We start from the raw sequence: 13,608 nt of genomic DNA, 5'->3' as shown, positions 1-13,608 counted from the left end.
TACATTTTTAAAAACCAATCTTTGCTAATCTGCCACTTAAAAGTGATGCCTGTGGGAAGTTATATTGTGCATTTCTTTGTTCAGCAATTAGAACTTTGCGGATGGGCTGCACACACCCCCGACAGTTCCAAGGGGAGAGCCTGCCCTCCTGCCTCAGGTGTCTGCCCTCCCTGCCCCCCAGCCCAGGCCTAGGCTCTGCTCTTCAGGAGAGGCCGGGATAACCTCCCCTGGAACCTGCCCTCGGTCAGATTTCCTACTTCATGCTTAGTGGGCTCTCCCAGGAAGAAATCAGATAAACATTAAGCAACATTTCCTTCTCTTTTATGGTTTGATTTCCCTTTATCTCTTTAGTCTATCTAGAATTAGATTGTGAATGGTGTACTTATTTTTTCATAAAGCCAATATTCTAGCCACGTTTATTAAATAATTCAAGCCCTGCACGGGTTTGTGCTGCTGCAGTTTATGTCTAAAATGGAGTTCATATTTTAAGTAAGGTCTATATATAAATGGGGCTTCCCTGGTGGCTCATATGGTAGAGAATCGGCCTGCAATGCAGGAAACCCAGGTTCTATCTCCTTGTTGGGAAGATCCCCTGGAGAAGGGACTGGCTACCCACTCCAGTATTCTTGCCTGGAGAATCCCATGGACAGAGGAGCCTAGTGGGCTATAGTCATGGGGTCACAAAGAGTTGGACATGACTGACTGACTTTCACTTTTATTGGAACACAAAATTGAAAAGATTTTGTTAAATATTTTTCCACTTCTTTCTCTGCTGTGTTTGCTTTAATAATATAATATTTTAGAATTAAAATTTTTTTTCTTACTTTTATTTTGTTCTTCTATTTGTCAGAATATGGTTTTCTTTTTCAAATATATATATATATATATATATATATATATATATATATATATAATTTGAGAGGAAGGGTCCTCTTTTAAATAGTTGCTCTTTCTGAATTTAAACATTGATGATTTAATTTGTGTATTATTTTATAAATTTCAATTAAGTCACATCATGTAGTGTTTTTGCATGGTTTGTGCCATAGTTCACTGAAGTTATTCTTAGCTAGCACATTCATTTTATTTCTTTTGTAAAAGAGTTGTCTGATGTGCTTTATTTTAATTGGTTGTTTCCTTTGTGTGAAAAGCTATTGAATTCTTTTGTATTTGTAAAATCCCCAGTGATACTTTGAAGCAACAATAAACGCAAGACCTAGTTCATGCAATTGTTGCTAACAGGACCAGTTTATATTGAGTAGCTGACTGAAGAAGGAAAGAAAGAAGGAGCGCAATCCTGCAGACCTGACTACCCCTTGAAAGCACCGCGTGGCACAGAGGTCAGTGCTGTCACTCACTCTGTGGGTTGAGACAATCAGATGAACAGTCATTTGAAAGGAGGAGAGATTGCATTGAATTTGTAAATTGCTTTGGGTAGTATACTCATTTTCACTATATTAATTCTTCCAATCCATGAACATGGTATATTTCTCCATCTATTAGTGTCCTCTTTGATTTCTTTCATCAGTGTTTTATAGTTTTCTATATATAGGACTTTAGTTTCTTTGGGTAGATATATTCCTAAGTATTTTATTCTTTTAGTTGCAATGGTGAATGGAATTGTTTCCTTAATTTCTTTTTCTACTTTCTCATTATTAGTGTATAGGAATGCAAGGGATTTCTGTGTGTTGATTTTATATCCTGAAACTTTACTATATTCATTGATGAGCTCTAGTAATTTTCTGGTGGAGTCTTTAGGGTTTTCCATGTAGAGGATCATGTCATCTGCAAACAGTGAGAGTTTTACTTCTTCTTTTCCAATTTGGATTCCTTTTATTTCTTTTTCTGCTCTGATTGCTGTGGCCAAAACTCCCAGAACTATGTTGAATAGTAGCGGTGAAAGTGGACACCCTTGTCTTGTTCCTGACTTTAGGGGAAATGCTTTCAATTTTTCACCATTGAGGATAATGTTTGCTGTGGGTTTGTCATATATAGCTTTTATTATGTTGAGGTATGTTCCTTCTATTCCTGCTTTCTGGAGAGTTTTTATCATACATGGATGTTGAATTTTGTCAAAGGCCTTCTCTGCATCTATTGAGATAATCATATGGTTTTTATTTTTCAATTTGTTAATGTGGTGAATTACATTGATTGATTTGCGGATATTGAAGAATCCTTGCATCCCTGGGATGAAGCCCACTTGGTCATGGTGTATGATCTTTTTAATGTGTTGTTGGATTCTGATTGCTAGAATTTTGTTGAGGATTTTTGCATCTCTGTTCATCAGTGATATTGGCCTGTAGTTTTCTTTTTTTGTGACATCTTTGTCAGGTTTTGGTATTAGGGTGATGGTGGCCTCATAGAATGAGTTTGGAAGTTTACCTTCCTCTGCAATTTTCTGGAAGAGTTTGAGTAGGATAGGTGTTAGCTCTTCTCGAAATTTTTGGTAGAATTCAGCTGTGAAGCCGTCTGGACCTGGGCTTTTGTTTGCTGGAAGATTTCTGATTACAGTTTCAATTTCCGTGCTTGTGATGGGTCTGTTAAGATTTTCTATTTCTTCCTGGTTCAGTTTTGGAAAATTGTACTTTTCTAAGAATATGTCCATTTCTTCCACGTTGTCCATTTTATTGGCATACAACTGCTGATAGTGGTCTCTTATGATCCTTTGTATTTCTGTGTTGTCTGTTGTGATCTCTCCATTTTCATTTCTAATTTTATTGATTTGATTTTTCTCTCTTTGCTTCTTGATGAGTCTGGCTAGTGGTTGGTCAATTTTATTTATCCTTTCAAAGAACCAGCTTTTGGCTTTGTTGGTTTTTGCTATGGTCTCTTTTGTTTCTTTAGCATTTATTTCTGCCCTAATTTTTAAGATTTCTTTCCTTCTACTAACTCTGGGGTTCTCCAATTCTTCCTTTTCTAGTTGCTTTAGTTGTAGAGTTAGGTTATTTATTTGACTTTTTTCTTGTTTCTTGAGGTATGCCTGTATTGCTATGAACTTTCCTCTTAGCACTGCTTTTATAGTGTCCCACAGGTTTTGGGTTGTTGTGTTTTCATTTTCATTAGTTTCTATGCATATTTTGATTTCTTTTTTGATTTCTTCTGTGATTTGTTGGTTATTCAGAAGTGTGTTGTTCAACCTCCATATGTTGGAATTTTTAGTAGTTTTTCTCCTGTAATTGAGATCTAATCTTAATGCATTATGGAAATTCAATGCAATCCCTATCAAGCTACCAGCCATATTTTTCACAGAACTAGAACAAATAATTTCAAGATTTGTATGGAAATACAAAAAACCTCGAATTGCCAAAGCAATCTTGAGAAAGAAGAATGGAACTGGAGGAATCAACTTGCCTGACTTCAGGCTCTACTACAAAGCCACAGTCATCAAAACAGTATGGTACTGGCACAAAGACAGAAATATAGATCAATGGAACAAAATAGAAAGCCCAGAGATAAATCCACACACCTATGGACACCTTATCTTTGACAAAGGAGGCAAGAATATACAATGGAGTAAAGACAATCTCTTTAACAAGTGGTGCTGGGAAAACTGGTCAACCACTTGTAAAAGAATGAAACTAGATCACTTTCTAACACCGCACACAAAAATAAACTCAAAATGGATTAAAGATCTAAATGTAAGACCAGAAACTATAAAACTCCTAGAGGAGAACATAGGCAAAACACTCTCAGACATAAATCACAGCAGGATCTTCTATGATCCACCTCCCAGAACTCTGGAAATAAAAGCAAAAATAAACAAATGGGATCTAATTAAAATTAAAAGCTTCTGCACAACAAAGGAAACTCTAAGCAAGGTGAAAAGACAGCCTTCTGAATGGGAGAAAATAATAGCAAATGAAGCAACTGACAAACAACTAATCTCAAAAATATACAAGCAACTTATGCAGCTCAATTCCAGAAAAATAAACGACCCAATCAAAAAATGGGCCAAAGAACTAAATAGGCATTTCTCCAAAGAAGACATACGGATGGCTAACAAACACATGAAAAGATGCTCAACATCACTCATTATCAGAGAAATGCAAATCAAAACCACAATGAGGTACCACTTCACACCAGTCAGAATGGCTGCGATCCAAAAATCTGCAAGCAATAAATGCTGGAGAGGGTGTGGAGAAAAGGGAACCCTTCTACACTGTTGGTGGGAATGCAAACTAGTACAGCCACTATGGAGAACAGTGTGGAGATTCCTTAAAAAATTGCAAATAGAACTACCTTATGACCCAGCAATCCCACTGCTGGGCATACACACCGAGGAAACCAGAATTGAAAGAGACACATGTACCCCAATGTTCATTGCAGCACTGTTTATAATAGCCAGGACATGGAAACAACCTAGATGTCCATCAGCAGATGAATGGATAAGAAAGCTGTGGTACATATACACAATGGAGTATTACTCAGCCATTAAAAAGAATTCATTTGATTCAGTTCTGATGAGATGGATGAAACTGGAGCCGATTATACAGAGTGAAGTAAGCCAGAAAGAAAAACACCAATACAGTATACTAACACATATATATGGAATTTAGAAAGATGGCAAGATGACCCTGTATGCAAGACAGGAAAGAAGACACAGCTGTGTATAACGGACTTTTGGACTCAGAGGGAGAGGGTGAGGGTGGGATGATTTGGGAGAATGGCATTCTATCATGTATACTATCATGTAAGAATTGAATCGCCAGTCTATGTCTGACGCAGGATGCAGCATGCTTGGGGCTGGTGCATGGGGATGACCCACAGAGATGTTATGGGGAGGGCGGTGGGAGGGGGGTTCATGTTTGGGAACACATGTAAGAATTAAAGATTTTTAAATTAAAAAAAATAAAAAATAAATAAATTAAAAAAAAAAAAAAAGAAAGGAGGAGAGAAAACAAAGCCAGGTTAAATAAGTGGAAAGATACGTGATGCTCATAGTTTGGAAGGCTCAAATTTGTAAAAATATTCAACTTTATCCATTTACCTATAGATTCAGTAAAATCTCAATCAGAATCCCAATGTGCTTATAAGATGTGTGAGCACATGTGTTTAATTTAACAAGTTTAAAATCAATGCCAAGAATAACTACAAAATTTTGAAACAGAAAGACCAAGGGCAAGGGGCTATATACTTGACATTCATTCTTAATTCTTCAGTATGACAACTGTAGTATTGATACAGCTAGAGATGTGTACAGAAAGAAAGAGACTCAAATGTCTAGATTTTGTACAGCAGAGGGAACTCTACTCAATGCCCAATAATGGCCTAAATGAGAAAAGAATCTTAAAAATAGAGTTGGATATATGTATCTAAATAACTGATTCTCTTTGCTGTATACCTGAAACTAACATTACATTGTAAATCAGCTGTACTCCCATAAAAAATTAAAAACAAAAGACATGTGTTAGCTACACTTTCAGTACAATTGCTGAATATATCTACTACATAATACCATTTAATTTTAGAAAATATGTAAATGACATAGTTTGTAATTGTTGCTGAGCTCACTAGCTGAGCTCGGGAGGAAAATTCTTGAGGGAGGTGGATGAGAAAAGAGAAAGAGAGAGAGAGAGGGCACTGTTTACAATTTGTTGCACTGATGATGTTTGCTAATAAAATGAAAAATAAATTACCTAAATTCTAGTAAAGGAAAAGAAATGTGTTGACATGAAGGATGGGAGAATTGTACAGTAAAAAAATCTCTGATAAAAATAAAGGGAAAGGAAAATTCATTAGTCCTACTGGAGCAGGTCTTTTCAGGGTTACACTAGAGTTTATATGTTGTTTCTGTTAAATTCCAAATTGGCTTATTTTCCTGGAACTTGGCAAAATAATTTTGATTTCATTTGTATTTTTATATGAGAGTATTCATTATGGCATTATTTAAAGTTGTATAATTACATACAACCCAAATGCTCCAAGTAGGATTAAATAACTCAATAAATGAATTATTTTGTATGATGTATGATGGAACATTAGCTACTGAAATGAGATTTAGGAAATATATTTACTGGTAATAAAAACTTTTCACAAACATAAACACATATTCACACCTAAAAATGTTAACAGATTTTATCTCCAGATGTCCTGATTAGAGGTGACTTTTTCTTTGCTTATCTGGCATTTTTTTTGCAACAAGTGTTCATAACTAGTATATTAAAATATTGTTCAATTGCTCAGTTGTATCTGCCTCTCTGCAGCCCCACGGACTGGACCACGCCAGGCTTCCCTTTCCTTCACTATCTCCTGAAGTCTGCTCAAACTCTTGTCCTTTGAGTTGGTGGTATCATCCAGCCATCTTGTCCTCTGTTGTGCCCTTCTCCTGCCTTCAGTCTTTCCCAGCATCAGGGTCTTTTCAAATGAGTCATTCCTTCTCATCAGGTGGCCAAAGTATTGGAGCTTCAACTTCAGCATCAGTCTTTCTAATGAATATTCAGGGTTGGTTTCCTTTGTTCACTGGTTTGATCTCCATGCAGTCCAAGGGACTCTCAACAGTCTTCTCCAACACCAGAGTTTAAAAGCATCAGTTCCTCAGCACTCAGCTTTCTTTATAGTCCAGCTCTCACAGCCATACATGACCACTGGAAAAACCATAGTTTTGACTAGATGGACCTTTGTGGGCAAAGTAATGTTTCTGCTTTTTAATATGCTGTCTAGGTTTGTCATGGCTTTTCTTCCACTTTTGATGATAGCAGCTTATATTAAATAGAAACCTTCCTGAATGTTCAGAGCTCAAATAACAATAACAAGTCTTTTCTTAATCATGAATGATTTTATGAATTCATCTCTGCAAGGTGCTCAAAGTGGCGACTGGCACAGAGTAAGTGCTGTGTGCAAGGTGCTGCTGTCAGCATACTTTCTGCTATTACGGTTATCATTGTTACTGCTTTTATTATTTTTTACTATGCTTTGGGACATTTATTATGCAAAGAAAAGTGTTCCTTAACATTTCCAAACAACCAGCCTGTTCCTCTTTTTAAAACTATTTTGGGAAAGTCCCGAGTGTAACCCACTTGCCCTGAGCACATTTCCATCTGTTGTGAGATTCTCTGTGTGCCCTCAAACCACACTTAACTGCTTTTCAACTTTGAATAATTCCTATTCAGCGATGAGTTATTTCAAATTTTATTCCATAATTTCTTTGAAATTCCCTATGTTCCAGGGAAGGACCATCAGTTGCCTGAAATCTGTGATATTGTCTTTGTCCCCAGCTCTAGCAGTTGGATTCTTTGTGCCATTTTTGTCACTCACTCACAGACATATTGTATATGGGTGCCTGTGAACGATCAGCAGAGGGGAGGTTAGAATGCAAAAGCTAGATGATTGGAGTGGTTAATTGTCGTAGAGTTCATCACTCAGTCATGTTTGACTCTTTGCAACCCCATGGACTGTAGCCTGCCAGGCTTCTCTGTCCATGGAATTCTCCAGGCAAGAATGCTGGTGTGGGTAGCCATTCCCTTCTCCAGAGGATCTTCCTAACCCAGGGATTGAACCCAGGTCTCCTGCATTACAGGTGTGTTCTTTACCATCTGAGCCACCAGGGTCAGAGTGGTTAGCTAATCATAAAAGATTATATTCATTTTAATTTACAAAAAGCTATCTACCATGTACCTGTGGGACACTTGGAAGTAGTCAAAACTGGAAATAGTAATTTTTAAATTCTCAGGATCTGTTTGCTTTATATTGAGGTATGGTTTTATATATTCTAAATATTCAGCAAAGTATGCCTTGCTTCCTTAAATGCATATTTTGAGTTTCTGAGTTAAATCTTATGCAACCTGTTGATTTATTTCAATCTTATGCAGAAAGTGCTGCAAACAAAAAGAAATCAACTAATGAGAAATTATAAAAATGGACATAATTGTAACATGGATAGAATAATGCTGCTTCTCAAATTGGAACACAGCTTTTGCTTAAGTCTTCCAAATTTTTATTTCAGATGGGGAAATACTAATTTATATTTTATTTGTCACTGTGTTTAATGAAGTAAAAACAGAAAATATTTCAGATAAGCTAATATTTTTGCATTTTTTCCTCCTTTCCAGAACATATTGAGGGATCACCTAGAAGACGGTCTGGTGTATACTAGTGTGAAATAACGGTCAATAGACTAGAGAACAAGTGAGTGGTTATAATTCATGGGTGATCCATCTTCATAAAGTGCTGGGCTCTAAAAACCAGGGAGAATCAGTAAACAGGACGGTGGAACTTTTCCAGGTGGCAGAATATACTGTTTGGTGGAGGCTGGAGGGAATGTGTGTCTGTGTTACAGAGAAGAGAAGAAATACCTTAAAAGGGGATCAGGATACTGAGAGTGAGGTGGTTGGCAGAATATTTTCCAAAGCATTTTATTGCTTTTGTTCTCACTGTGTACCGCGTTTTACAACATTTTTAGATGGCGTGTATTTATGACTTAAGTCACATGAACATGAGTAAAAACAAAATCTGACAAGAGGTGCAAATCTAGCAATGCAATAGCAGAAAAACTCTGCTGGAAATTAAATTCACACAAAAATGAAGTATTTTCTTTGTAGGCAGCGATGTCTCCACCCAGCCATTGACCTCAGAGTCTGCTCTGTGTGTGTGTGTGTGTTGTTGCATTGAATTTATACACAACCAGTGGGGCTCTTGGAAATACTTTATGCTTAATTCCATTTTAATTAGAGGGAATATTGCTGTTTTTACTTGTGATACCATGAATAAGTAACATTGACGTTTGCTTTATTTCAACTTCCCCCAAGAATGAATTTGAATAAAACCATCACATTTGTGACCTAAAATAATCTCTTGGGCAACAGGCATAATGGCAGAGTTCATCTGTGCCAGGTTGCAGGTTTGAAACGAATTGACGGCTCAAGTGATAAATTCCTGGAATTGGAGGAGGGGTCAGCACACATAAAAACACTCGCATAACCTTCACTACAGCAGCACGAATGGTGTTCCACGGTCATGCTCACCTCATAATGTGCAGGAGGGTTTATCAGGCTAAACAGACCATATGGTGAAATGAATCCTTAAATTGAAAGACAGAAAGGCATTTTTAAAGTGTCAAAGAGGAGATAAAGTCATCTACACATTTCTGTAGAGAAGGTGCAAGAATGACAAGTCTGGAAAGTAAAAATACGGCTTGATGAAAAAAATTAAAAATTCAGAACCCTGAAGATGGTGAAATTTAAAATTTAAGAAAATGTACTTCCAATTTGGCTTTCATAGATTTATTATATAAGAAAATTATGTCAGCCATTCTTTTGTTTTAGAAAAATATGATTTCTGTCATAACTAAAAGCATAATTCTGTCTGGTTCTGTTCAGTGTTTTGCTCATGTTATGATTTCTTTGAAGTGGAAAGAAAAGAAAACACAGCTTGTTTCATTGACAGGAAGCACAAGTGGGCTAGAAAATTTGGTTGTCACCATTGAACGGTCTTAGTTGCCAAAGCATGTGCCACTTTGGAATGATTTTAGAATAAAAAAGACCACGTAAAAATTGTTTGAGGATCTCAGTGAAACTCAGTCTTAAAAAAGATAAGCATTCCAAGTTCCTTGATTTTCTCTTCCTTAATCAGAAACAAACTTAGACTAGGAAAGAGCTGGGTGACATTGTCTGCGGTGTCTACCTATTCTTCAAATAAACAACTTCACTTGACTGTAGAAGGGACAGGTGTTTGTCAGTCTTTTGTTTATTGGGAAATAAAGGACCAGAGAGCCCCAACTGCATGAAAAATAGGCGACTGCGTTGAATATGGCATCTGCTCTCCGCTAATGTAATTTCTTCAGCTTAATTGCTTTCTGACAGCAAGCCCTGGATTTCTCAGAAGCCTTCTGTCCAGTATTTAGCTGCAGAAGATTCTCCCAGGCCTCTTTATTGATGCCACAACCAGAACATTTAAATTACATAGCCGTGTACATCAGGTTTTTGTTCTAAGTATTTCAGATTACATGGATATGGGTATAGCTATGAAAGTACATACATGTGTATCTGTTCTCAATAAATAAATCATCACAGGCTAATGGTGGAACTCAGAAATATGTTTGAACATGCATAAGTATTCATTCCTTGTCTGAAATCTTTATTCAATATACAAACATACATGCACACAACTCTGCTATTCCGTCCTCATTTTTGGAACTTGAAGGTTTGCCTATAGTATAAGGACTATTTCCCAGTGGAGAATTGAGCAACATGGTGAAATTATAATGAAAATTATGGTCATCTAGAGTCACAACATGTTCTCTTGTAATTAATTTTGATGAAGAAATATATGAGGGCTTTATTTCTAATTCTCTCTGTAAAGAGAGTAAAAAATATTAAATTATGGAACAACATTGCTATGGGCACAGAAGAATTTAGATTAAAAGCATGTTCCACCTTTAGAAGTGTCTGGGGTTCTTTCAGAATTTAAGACTTTTCAGACAATAGAATTACCATACAGTGTTCTCTTACTCCCCTTATTCTGTCCTGAAATATATTTCTGCATAATCTCAGTGTGTGTACTGGGTCATATGTGCCCATTTCAGAATGTTGGAAAACAAAATGCCTGTGTTTCAGATTTTCCATAACTTCAGGAACACATATTCTGCTGGTTGTCTGACATGCTCTTTTTCCATATTTTGATTTTAGTGGGAAATATCTCTTTTCTGTGGTGTAGGGGGAGCAATGAGGCAATTCACTAAGTGTTTTAGTATTCTCAAATATGAGGCAGGTAAAATATGTACCCAAGGAATAGGAATGCTATCAAGAGTGATGGATAATAGCCCACTTGTAAAATTAGGAAACACACAAAAATACATGCATAATTGCAAAACTTTGGAAAATTAAAATAATGGAATTTGTTAAAATATCCTAAGCAATTGATGACTTATATACATTTATTTATTTTGGTAATCCATCTGAATTTTCTCTCCCCTTCTCCACCCCATCACCTTTGGTTTCACTCTCTTTATCTCTATAAACAGATACTCATTGGGAAAGATCTTGATGCTGGGAAAGATTGAAGGCAAAAGGAGACAGCGGGCAGCAGAAGATAAGATGGTTAGATCACTGACTCAATGGACTTGAATTTGAGCAAACTCCAGAAGATAGTGGAGGACAGAAGAGCCCGGCGTGCTGCAGTCCATGGGGTCACAAAGAGTTGGATACGACTTAGCAGCTGAACAGCAACAACAAAAGCAACAACAAAAACTAAACAGATAGTCCATTGATTGGAACTTATGATCAGGTGAAGTTATTAAATTGTTATACTATTATTTTAATTTTGTAATCACTATTGATTTATGACTCTGGGAGAAGGCAATGGCACCCCACTCCAGTACTCTTGCCTGGAAAATCCCATGGACGGAGGAGCCTGGTAAGCTGCAGTCCATGGGGTCGCGAAGAGTCGGGCACGACTGAGCGACTTCACTTTCACTTTTCACTTTCATGCACTGGAGAAGGAAATGGCAACCCACTCCAGTGTTCTTGCCTGGAGAATCCCAGGGACAGGGGAGCCTGGTGGGCTACCGTCTATGGGGTCGCACAGAGTTGGACACGACTGAAGTGACTTCGCAGCCATAGCAGCAGCAGCAGCATTTAAACATATAGATTAGGAACAAGAATTATGGCAGCAAATACCCTCTCAAGTCCCTACTCTTTTGTTTACTGCCTGTGTATTCTTGGGGCTTCCCTTATGGCTCATCTGGTAAAGAATATGCCTGAAAAGTAGGAGACCTGGGTTGGGAAGATCCCCTGGAGAAGGGAAAGGCTACCCACCCCAGTATTCCGGCCTGGAGAACTCCATGGATTGTATAGAGTTCAAAAGAGGTTGCATGGTTGCAAAGAGTCGGACATGACTGAATGACTTTCACTTCCATTCTTGTGCTATCGCCTTTCCTTCTCTGATCCTCACTCATTATCTTAAAGTGTGTTTGTACTCACTGCACCAGGAATGCTTGCAGACTCCGTGGCACAGATCCTGGCACAGGTGAATACCCACCACCCATCAGCCAGCACCAGTAGTCATGATGGTGTTGATGGCAACTGTATGGTAGAGATGAAAGATTTGACTGACTTTTCTCACTCAATTGTATTTGGCCCTTAATTTCCTTTACCATCTCACAGTGGAAAGAGGAAACACTTGTCTGAAAAATATTTGAGCCTTTATTTCATAGTGTTGTAGTCGACATGTCTTTGACAAATTTACTAATCCATAGACCCTTCGTTTTCTGTCTGAACAGGCCGTTCCTAGTCTTTCTGTGTAATGGGGACTATTGGTAGCACATTGTTTAAGGGACTGTATTGAAAACTACATAAACCAGTGCAAGGAAAAATGCTTTGTAAACTGTAAGATTCCAAAAATTTTAAATTATTTATTTTGTCTCAAATGTTTAAGTAGATATATAAACTCTTAGACATAATACATAATCATGACTGGAGGAGTTGTTATGTAAATATTTCAGTCCCTGTGAGTTTGGGGAGGGATGGTGTGATTAATACATCTGCACTTTAAAAAAGGAAAAACAAAATAGCAGTGTGGGTACCAGAGAACATTTAGAGGATGCATAAACTACAAAATAGAAATAACCTGAAGCCATGGGGCGGGGGGAAGGAACAGCAAAGAAGTTACTAAGTGATGGGGATAAAAAGAGGTCTAAGATCAGTGATAGATCCTGAGATTAAATTATGATTCATGAATAATCTGAAGATGGAAGTTATCTTCTTCACAGGTTTTCCCTATTGAAATAAAATTGATTTCTGAATATTACTGTTATGTTTGACCCAAAATAAAACCAAATGAAAAAATTCATTCAAGACAAAAATAAATATCAATGAAAGAAGAAAACAGAGATATATATAAGGGTCTTACCTGTAAGTTGAAGGACTGATATTAGAAGATCTCACACAGAATACTCTTAACATTTTAACATTCTTTTCTGTAAATAAAAACTAAAATTAAGATAGTATAATGATGGCTATCTGTTCCATTTACTTTAAAATCTTTTTTCCCCTTTGAGGTGGTCTTGGTAAATTAAAAGTAATTTGGTGAAGATGAATTGTCACTGTCATCATTAGTGAAAAAATTTTAGTCAATTACATTTAATATCAAATTATTTTAAAAGCAGTTTATTAAATGACAGAGTTAATATTTTTCAACTTGATTGTTTATATTTAATGCCAAGTTCAAGAATGAAACAGTTTAGTCAGACAACAGAATTTTTGTATTTACACAAAACTGTACACCTGAAAATGGTTAGAATGATAAATTTTATGTGTATTTAATCACAATGAAAATGTGAAAAAACAAGAATGTTTTTGCATTTTGTATTTGTATTTTACTATAAAGTTTGAAGACTTGTATGATTAATAGCAGTTCTTTGATTCCAAATTAAAATGTTCTCAAAAAGGAAAAAGAAAGTATTAAAAGCATGCCTGTAATAGTTTAGACAAAATACTCCAAATCATAGAAAATTACTTGTAAAATGTTAATTATAAGAACCAATGAAATATATACTGTAGTATTAGGGTTTCTGCTCCTTCCATCTTGTCATTTCAGCCTTAATGTTGAATTCAGAAAACCTAGACAATGATTCACTTAAAGGAAAAAGGAGACAATGTAAGGTGCAGTTTCATCATG

Source organism: Budorcas taxicolor, chromosome 13 (genome assembly GCF_023091745.1).
Source record: "Budorcas taxicolor isolate Tak-1 chromosome 13, Takin1.1, whole genome shotgun sequence".
NCBI classification, from domain to species: Eukaryota; Metazoa; Chordata; class Mammalia; order Artiodactyla; family Bovidae; genus Budorcas; species Budorcas taxicolor.
The sequence above is the reverse complement of the archived record's forward strand: the minus strand, read 5'-3'. Positions refer to the sequence as shown.